Raw genomic sequence first — 10,775 nt, forward strand, 5'->3', positions numbered from 1 at the left:
AGAGGAGGGGAGGAGGGGGAAGGGGGGAGGAGGGGAGGGGAGAAGAGGGAGGAGGAAAAGGGGGAGGAAGAGGGAAAAGGTGAAGCAGTCAGTCTTTTCAATAAATCAATACATGGCAAGGGATACATAACTACAGTATATTACCATAATGTGAGATGGCAAACATCAATGTGCTATGACATTGAGGAAAAGGTGTTCATGACAGACACTGCTTATAGAGGTTGTGTTTAATACGAGTATGTTGGCATAATGTGAGATGGTAAATATCATGTGACGTTCCATTGAGGAAAAGCTTACAGAGTTACTGAATTTGTATTATCTGTGTGCGGGTGTGTAGAATAGATGCATGTGGCATCAAAAAGTGTTTGCACAGATCATGTGAACCATGGTAGAAGATTGCAGTCAAGTGGCTGTTTGCGAGGAGATGGCGTCCTCTCCTTGTACTGCAGGCTGCATTACCATAATGTATGATACCTTACAGACACATCATGTGTTAACTGTATATTTGGTCGCTAGCTAACTAGCTGGTAACACTTCATCACCTTTCCGGCAAACGTGCCATGATAACGTTGTCACACTGAGTAAAGTTAGTCAGCTCTGCCTGTACACATGGCCTGCGCCAGTTATGGCGTGAACGACTCTCAGAGTAGATGTGCGTAGATGTACATAGACAACGGGTGTGTGTATGTCATATTTTCCACCCATTCAGCACGTGCCAACACTCACACCTGTTCACGCACACACACATATGGTATGATACAGCTTAGATCCACAACACATAGACTACGGACTCTATTTCTCCCTGCTTTGTCCGTTCAGACACAGCAGGGAGCAGGTTTGTCAGTGGATAGACGCGGTCCTGCATTAGTACAGTAAGCAAACAGGCCCAGCATTGTGGGAAGAGACTATGCTGTGGATGGTGGTATTATTCATTCCTCTATCCTTCACAGCAACACTAGCATAGTGCTAAACGCGTCCCGCTAAATCTGTGGAGCAACAACGCCGTCTACCACCATCGTCTACCCTCGTTGCGTTTTAACAGTCTCGTGTTTTCAAACGTTGAATTTATAGCCACGGAGTGTGAGCCTTTGTCTGATATAATCAAAATGTTAGCCCCTTCTCAGCATGTAGCCTCTTTGAAGTGTTCGGTGTTTGTTATATAGATGCCATCCCCTGTGGTCTCAGATTGCAACAATCTGATCCTTGTTTTGTATTGCTGTAATGCCGTGTTATTATGTAATGCATAATAGTATGTTTTTCAAACCATTGATTTCAAAGTTTATGGGTTCAACTACTTTTAACAATTTACACTGAAAATGTACTGGAAGAACTGTTCAGACTTAAAGTTCGATAAAATCGCTCTGTCAAATACCGTGTCTTCAGGAAGTATTCACACCCCTTGACTTATTCCACATTTTGTTGTGCTACAGCCACAGTGGAGTACCATTCTAGGTAAGTTGTTTGGATGCGCGTCTCACCGGAAAGACTCAAGATAACTGCTTCATGACGTCCCACTCTGGTGCACACTATGACATCTCCCCCTTTAACTTGAACACATTTTCCTTTTAACACCTTCTACAAACGAGTGGAACCACAATGAAAGCAACCGCACTTCAGAACCAATCACCACCTTCCGGAAGACACCTGTAAACCCCACCCTCTTTAAGGTCAATACCTAGGTGATGAGATTAGTTAGTAATCCTTTCTAACCCCCCCCCCTTAAAAGAGTTAGGATGCACTATTGTAAAGTGGTTGTTTTCCACTGGATATCATAAGGGTGAATGCACCAATTTGTAAGTCCTCTGGATAAGGCGTCTGCTAAATGACTTAAATGTAAATTACCACCAATTGGCTCCTTTATAGGACACATGCACTGCACTCTATAAGACTCTTCTGTAAACTTGTCATCTCTATGTCTCCAATGGTTAATTACCGTTTGCAGAGATCCCACTGGTTGATGTTTATTTATATTAAACCTCTTAGGCCTCGACTCCCCCCTCTCTGACATATCTACTGCAGCCCTCATCTCATCCACAATTACAACACCCGTTCTGCCAGTCACATTCTCGTTAAATGTCCCCTTTTTCGAGCTAAACCCACTTTTGTCTGCCAAGATTAACAGAAATCCCTCCCTAGAAAATACTGCAGATTTAGTTGGTGAAAAAGAAGTGTTGTGGGATTTTTTGAATAAAATACAGAGTTTACAATAATCTCCCTAAAGAACAAGGCAAGGCATTGGATGTTTCAAAAAAATTATTCCATTCGATAGTGGTGTGTTAAACCGTGATTCGCATCCTACTGACAGGGTCGCTCCTACCACGCGTTGGCGTTGCCGCAGAATTGTGTCATCCGCACCACGTGGCTCTCCACCAGCTTGGTTGGTCCCGCCAGGGCTTCTGTTCTAGGCCCTCTCCTATTCTCGCTATACACCAAAGTCACACTTGCCCCTGTCATATGCCTCACATGGTCTCTCCTTATCATTTGCTTATTGGCAGACGACAACACAAAATTAATTGCTTCTCCTTTCCCCCCTCCTTTGATCATAACCATTAAGGTTGTGACGTTAATTACGAGACATCTCTGCGATGTCTGGCAGAACAAATATTCAGTGTGCGATGACGGATCAACCACCTCAAGCTGAGAACCTCGGCAAGACGGAGGCTGCTCTTCCTCCCGGGGAAGGACTGCCCGTTTCCATGATCTCGCCATCACGGCCCTTGACAACTCATTTCTCGCTGTCCTCCTTCCCAGAGTGCCTAAGGAACCTTGGCTGTGATCCCTGGACAACACGCTGGTCGTTCTCAACTAACATTCCAAGGCGGTGACCCGTTCTGTAGGTTCATGCTCTACAACCATTCGCAGAGTACGACCCTGCCTCACACAGGAACGAGCGCGGTCCTAATCAGGCCCACTTGTCATCTCCCGTCTGGATTACTGCAACTCGCTGTTGCTGCGGCTCCCTGGCCGCCATTAAACCCCTACAACTTCACCAGATAGATCTCCTCGTCCAAGCCCGGTCTGCGTGTGTGCAACCTTCCCAATTCTCCTCACGGTTCACCCCGCCTCCTCTGCTCTCTCCCACTGGCTCGTTCCCGTTGAAGCTCGCATCCTCCAAGACAATAAGAATCACCATGGTGAGCATTGTACCAATACGGAAGTGTGAGTTGATAACGCGCAAACCTACTGCTTACCTCAGGCTCTGACTCACGGCTCCTTTCACCCTCAAGCAAGGGCTAACTAGCGTTTCGATCCACCTCTGGCACTGCTCGGCCCACTCCCTACCTCCTCGGAATGTACAGATATACAGCCGCTCAGCCCAGCAAAACTGTTACGCTGCTCTGGCACCCCAATGGTGCGAAACAGAGACTCCCTCACGACGCCAGGTCAGCGGAGTCAATCCCAACCTTTCCGGAGACACCTGAAACCCCACCTCTTTAAGGAATACCTAGGATTAGGATAAAGTAATCTTCTTAACCCCCCCCCTTAAAAGATTAGATTGCACTATTGTAAAGTGGTGTTCCACTGGATAATCATTAAGGTGAATTGCACCAATTTGTAAGTCGCTCTGGAAAGAGCGTCTGCTAAATGACTTAAATGTTAAATGTAAAAATGGACTATGGTGAATGAGATCCTGAGGGGACAATTGAACAACAGCAAATTTGTATTCAGAAATTGTCACGTGGACCCTACACCACTTGTCAAAGGATGAGATTCACTTGCAAGCTGGAAGTCTCTTATGCGCGAAAGTTGGCAGTCATTATGCCAAAAGAATATTTGAGTGTCATGAAAGTAGACTATTTCCAATCGAGGAGCATCATTCATGCCTTACCAAAAATCCCAAAAACGACTGGATTAGCCACCAGGGAGACCCGATTGTGGCCTCCATAAGGCTCTATTGACTAAAGATATTTGCTGTTGTAGATGTGTCGTTTCTAAAAACCTGCATATGTCACGCAAATCTATGGAACGTGGTTAACACTCTCAAGACAATGCACAATAACAATTGGGGAGATGCTTATGGCTTTGCTTTGATGATTGAATCCCACTTGTATACTCAATATCCTCCATCTGAGGAAACCTTAGAAACCCATTGGCACACTCCTTACGCAACTAAACTGTTTTGTTGAACTGGACTGGCGATCCTGCTTTCGTGCTTTTTCTTTTTTTGGGAAGAATATGATCAATGTTCATTCAACTGATGCGAACTGCTGTGGTAGTGAAATGGGCACCGAAGTGTGCATGCAATATCAAGGTTTTTGTTGTTGTTTGAGTTAGGAGAGTGTGATTTTCAGCCCTTATAAATCTTTCTCTGCACCATATTAGACTACGGTGAAAAACGCTGTCATTGGATGACCCAGTATTCGTTCTATTCCAAGGCACGAGCAGGGAGAACTTCATCGATTCCCCTCCTTTCATCAATACAACCAGTGAACATTTTGAATTCAACCCTCATATTTGGATGCGCATGAAATAAGTTTCTTTGACATTTTGATTAAGAATGGGCGTTTAGTACGGATCTATACAGGGAAGCCGACTGGACAGGAATTCCCTGTTACGCGGAGGACCAGCTGCCACCCATAACCACCCCTAAAAAAAAAGAGCCTACTCATTGCCATACAGTCGCATCTACGGTCAAACGCCCTGACCGTCTAGTGGTGTCCCCCTTTATTTCTCTATTTTGGTTACAGTCGGTACGGTGTTTGATTTTGTTGGGCCATCCTTCTAGTTTTTTCTATTTCTTGTTGGCCGGGTATGGCTTTCCCAGTCAGAGCAGCTGTCTATCTGATTCGTCTGATTTAGGGATGCCTACTTAGGACAGCTGTGTTTTTCCACCTTTTTAGTTTCTTCTGGGTGATTCTTGTTTTTGTGTAGTGCCTGTGAGCACTCCCTTAGTTCCCGTTACGTCTCGTTTTTGCTGTTTATTTTAATTTTTTTGCGTGAGTTTCATTTAAATAAACATGTGGAACTCCTATGCACCGCTGCCGCCTTGCCGCCTTCATTTTCAACGCAACGTGACACATACGTAGGATTTGCAGTACATAGAGTGACTATGTCAACAAACCGACCATCTGGGATGAGCGTTTTCAGACACCGGGGTTACCCAGAGAATGGCTGCATTTGACGCAATGGGTAATGTTATAAAATATGGATTTGGGGATTGGACCGAGTTCCTCACGCTCCAACCCTCTCCGCCCTACGGGTTGACCCAACGCGTTCAATGCTTCCTTCAGTACTCCCCACTTTTGGTAAACAGTTCGACTCCATCTTAAAACAACACCGGGTACATCCTTGCAGTACTGATCCACAACTGGGACAATCACGTTTTTAAAGAATCCCGAGGCCTAGTCTTCAGACGCTCCCCCAACAATCAGTGAAACGGATGGTGAGGTCTGATCTTCCACCAAGTGCCGCCGCAGTACCTTTCTAAGACAAATGTGGCCGGAACAGTAACTACTAGGTGTGGTCGGATGGTGTGTGCAAGGATGTAAAATCTGTCACGAACAAATGACACTCACATGTTCAAATCACCCGCTTACGGGCCCAATAGGCCATTAAAGTTTTAGCGGGCATCATTACCGTGTTTCCACCAAAAAATGAGAGTCCCTATATCAGCGGTGATCAAGTGTATATTTTGTCCGGTTTCTATGCTATCTGTAGCTTAAAGACACAAACAGCTCTTGAAAAACATAGTGAGGATGGCAGAACACTAGGAGGATAATAGACCATCTAGACCGCTTGCCAGAGAAACCCTGTTGCTTGCGCATTTTCACGGTAGGCTTCGTACGGATTCATTAGCTCTCTGACGATACATTGGCACTCGAAACATGTTAGACTCCTAGCGAGGGGCAGAGATACTGATAATCTATTATTGAGAGCGAATTGTTATTGAGATTCACCGTTTCTCCTTGTACCATGTCTCCCTAGAGGGCCTGAACCAAGAGGTTTGATATCGGTACCATTTCTTTACCTTGAATATTGTTACTTCACTTTTATTTGTCTTGCCTTCCAGGTTACCCATACTTGGTCATTTTTGGTTAAATATACTTATATGTTCTGGATACCCATTTAACATGCACCCATCTCATTGTAATTTATATTTTAAAGATATACAACAATGTTGTTATTTTTTGCACCCACCATGCGCCGAAGTGGTCACGTGCGGCTGAAGATATTTTGGAATTGGAAAACATCAGTGTGTTTGACCTGACGAATATGCCGTTTGGATTGAAAACGTTGTCCAATAATGCGGTGAATGGGAGCTTTTAACGGTGTCTGGGCCCTTCTTGTTCTGTTCTAGTATTCTTTATTAGCCGCTTAGCACCTATGTTTTCAAGGATTTGCGTCATGACCACAAACGTTCTATAAAGGTCCCCAAAGCACCCACACATCCCTTTTGGCTGCTTGTCTTTCCCTCAGGGACTGGAACGAACTGCAACAAACACTCAAACTGTTGGACAGTGAAAGATCCTCTTCATTCAACAGACTCCAAATCATGGACACTACTTACTGAGCGGTTGCTGGCTGGCTTTGCGTTGATGCTATTGTTTTCTCTTTTCTTGCCCTTTGTGCTGTGTCGGTGCCCAATAATGCTTTGTACCCTGTTTTGTGCTGCTACCATGTTGTTGCTGCTGCCATTGTTGTTTTCATCTTGTGTTGCTACCGACTGTCTGTGTTGTCATGTGTTACTGCCATGCTATGTTATTGTTGTCTTTAGGTCTCTCGTTGATGTAGTTGTGTTATCTCTCTTGTCGTGATGTGTGTTTTTGTCCTATATTTTATTTAATTTATTTTTTTTTAATCCCCCGTCCCCACAGGAGACCTTTTGGTAAGGCCGTCATTGTAAATTAGAAATTTTGTCCTTAACTGATCTTGCCTGAGTGAGAATAAAGGTTAAATAAAATACAAATTAAGTTAGAGTTCACATTTCATTGGTGACAGGTCATCATAGCATGCCAGAAGATAAAACGACAAACTGTGATTATCGCTCTTGTTGCTCTGCCTTGGTTTCAGGCCTGCTGTGTGGAAGTATTGTAGTGTGATCAGGTCGGTCTGGCTTGTGGATCAGATCTACATGGATTGTTTCATACATGGTGGTTGGCACAATATGGGCTCACTTGGTCCAAAAATCTCTGGCTCACTGTCCAAATCTCACTCCCTATCTATGCTTGGTGTATGTGCTCCTCTAGTCGGGTTGAGAGCTTGCTCCGCCCAGCCACCAGCAAAGACACCTCATTAAGTCCCAGCGCTCAAAAGCCTTAACGCTCGAGGTGAATTGCTGTGATTTAGTTCTCTCTCGCCTTGTAAGATAACAGGCTAAGTGATCATTTTTTTTCACTTGTGTTTAATGCGTAATTTCTTGGTGTGTTAATATAGCAGTGTCTTCTGTGGGCTTTTGATGATTGGGAATCGACCAACATTCCGTAATCGCTTCTCAGTGACATGGATAAATAGATTTTATCTATGTTCAATTTGCGGCGAAATGAATTTAATTCTGTTGCGACTAAGTTTCTTCAGTTCGTACGTAGGGGAAATAATGGCATACGTATCATTATAGTATCATCATACGTATCATATAGTTTATCATCATACGTATCATTTAGTGATCATCCATACGTATTAAATTTGTATCATCGTATGTGTGTTCATTTTAGTTATCGGTGCATACCGTATTCAATGAACCATGTTTTATTATTTTTCTCTATCGACGACAAAAGAGAGTTGTTTACATTTGTCACATTCACAGCACTTTCGTTCAATTAGGTCATAGTTATAACTTTACAAATGATATCATCTGAAATAGTTTCTTTCCACAATGTTGGCCTGAAAAGTCTGTCATTTGGTCACTTCTTGTGTGCGTAAAATGTTCATAATATTAATCTACAATTCACAAAGATAGAAAAATGTTTGTGTTTTTTGTATTTTAACTTCACCTTTATTTCACTATGTTTGTTTGTATAATTGAAGTTCCTCTTGAGCATAGGCTCCAATGTTCCCTAAAGTCTCCAAATCCTCAGGTAAAGGAACAAAGTCAATTCTAAAGAAAATACAATACCAATACCAGAGAAACCTGCAACATTATTAAATCAAAACTGAGAACCGTAGCATAACATCAAACATTTCATTCTGGAGAGAGATCAAAACTCACATATCAAATAAGTTATGATGTTCTTAAGATGTGCACATTGTTCACATATTTTTTGCCTTTGGGCTAATGATGATGAACAGTATTCCCCCATGTTCTGTTAACCCAAGCAATATTTTACAGGGAGAAAAAAACAGTCGCACAGTATCAACTTCATGTAGAAACCATCAGATACGTGAGCCACTGTCTTTCATTCACAATATGTCACTAAGCGCATCAGTCAAATCCTGTCATGTTGTCCGCCTGTATGTTCATGCCATTTTGACAAACCTCACGTTCTGCCACACTTAAATCCAGGAAAACCCCTCTGGGTTAAAGAAGTCACTCTCAACATCCAGCAACCGAGGAGTTTTGTGAAAGATCATTTAATTCAGCGTCTCATGGGCCGAGAGCAACATTCTCGAATTCAGGTCTCAGGTTGAACCATAAAGATAATTGTTGTTCTATCTCAATGAATGTTTGTCAAAGAGATCTCTAGAACTCAGGTGCTCATGCTCGACAGCAGAGAAGTTTTGTGAAACATTTCGGTAACTCTGCGTGAAGGCCGTGTAGATGATGGGGTTGACAGCACTGTTGACGTAGCCCAGCCACGTTACCACGGAGATCAGATGGGGCTGATTTTGCAGGGACACGCCACAGCAACGTTGGTCACATGTACCACAAAGAAAGGCGTCCAACAGCTAGGAACACACCTGGTGTAGGTGAGAAGAGGGCGGAAGAGAGAGGGAGGAGGGGAGGGGGGGGAGGGAGGGGAGAAGAGGGAGAGGAAAAGGGGGAGGAAGAGGGAAAAGTGAAGCAAGTGTCAGTCTTTTTCTAATAAATCAATACATGGCAAGGTGATGACTAACTACAGGATATATACCATAATGTGAGCATGGCAAACATCAATGTGCTATGACATTGAGGAAAAGGTGTTCATAAGACAGGACACTGCTTATAGAGGTGTGTTTAATACGAGTATGTTGGCATAATGTGAGATGGTAAATATCATGTGACGTCCATTTGAGGAAAAGTTTACAGAGTTACTGAATTTGTATTATCTGTGTGCGGGGTGTGTTAGAATAGATGCATGTGGCATCAAAAAGTGTTTGCACAGATCATGTGAACTCATGGTAGAAGATTGCAGTCAAGTGGCTGTTTGCGAGAGAGATGGCGTCCTCTCCTTGTACTGCAGCGCGTCATTACCATAATGTATGATACCTTACAGACACATCATGTGTTAACTGTATATTTGGTCGCTAGCTAACTAGCTGGTAACACTTCATCACCTTTTCCGGGGCAAACGTGCCATGATAACGTTGTCACACTAGTAAAGTTAGTCAGCTCTGCCTGTACACATGGCCTGCGCCAGTTATGGCGGTCCGTGAACGACTTCTCAGGTAGTGATGTGCGTAGATGTGTACATAGACAACGGGTGTGTGTTATGTCATATTTTCCACCCATTCAGCACGTGCCAAACACTCACACCTGTTCACGCACACACACATATGGTATGATACAGCTTAGATCCACAAACACATAGACTACGGACTCTATTTCTCCCTGCTTTGTCCGTTCAGACACAGCAGGGAGCAGGTTTGTCAGTGGATAGACGCGTGGTCCTGCATTAGTACAGTAAGCAAACAGGCCCAGCATTGTGGGAAGAGACTATGCTGTGGATGGTGGTATTATTCATTCCTCTATCCTTCACAGCAACACTAGCATTAGTCTAAACGCGTCCCGCTAAATCTGTGGAGCAACAACGCCGTCTTACCACCATCGTCTACCCTCGTTGCGTTTTAAAAGTGTCTCGTGTTTTAAAACGTTTGAATTTATAGCCACGGAGTGTGAGCCTTTGTCTGATATAATCAAAATGTTAGCCCCTTCTCAGCATGTAGCCTCTTTGAGTGTTCGGTGTTTGTTATATAGATGCCATCCCCTGTGGTCTCAGATTGCAACAATCTGATCCTTGTTTTGTATTGCTGTAATGCCGTGTTATTATGTAATGCATAATAGTATGTTTTTCAAACCATTGATTTCAAAGTTTTATGGGTTCAACTACTTTTTAACAATTTTTACACTGAAAATGTACTGGAAGAACTGTTCATACTTAAAGTTCGATAAAATCGCTCTGTCAAATACCGTGTCTTCAGGAAAGTATTCACACCCCTTGATCTTATTCCACATTTTGTTGTGCTACAGCCACAGTGGAGAAGACAGTACCAGTCTAGGTAAGTTGTTTGGATGCGCGTCTCACCGGAAAGACTCAAGATAACTGACGCACTGCTTCATGACGTCCCACTCTGGTGCACACTATGACATCTCCCCCTTTAACTTGAACACATTTTCTTTTAACACCTTCTACAAACGAGTGGAACCACAATGAAAGCAACCGCACTTCAGAACAGGCAATACAGAGAAACAATGTTACTGAAAAGGTTTTGAAAGAACAATAAAGCAACGCAACAATTCCCACGTACCCCCCCCCCCCCCCCCGCCCCCCAAACAATGATGTATTGACATGTAGTGTCTCTTTTCATTCTCTTGGTTTACATAGTTGTTCTTTACAGGTCCAGTCTGACCAAACTGGTTTGCAAACCCTTCCGACTTGGTAAGTAAAAAGCCCTTGACAGCTGCCTTTGTGCTGTCCAAC

The 10,775-nt window shown here is 43.5% G+C and overlaps 1 protein-coding gene across 1 annotated transcript in view; it reads right to left on the reverse strand.

The window, feature by feature from the left end:
• The window catches only part of LOC111951363 (D(4) dopamine receptor-like), a 37,620-nt gene that overhangs the window by 1,651 nt on the left and 25,194 nt on the right, over positions 1–10,775 (reverse strand). The window lies entirely within an intron of this gene.

This window comes from Salvelinus sp. IW2-2015, linkage group LG24, assembly GCF_002910315.2.
Source record: "Salvelinus sp. IW2-2015 linkage group LG24, ASM291031v2, whole genome shotgun sequence".
NCBI lineage: Eukaryota > Metazoa > Chordata > Actinopteri > Salmoniformes > Salmonidae > Salvelinus > Salvelinus sp. IW2-2015.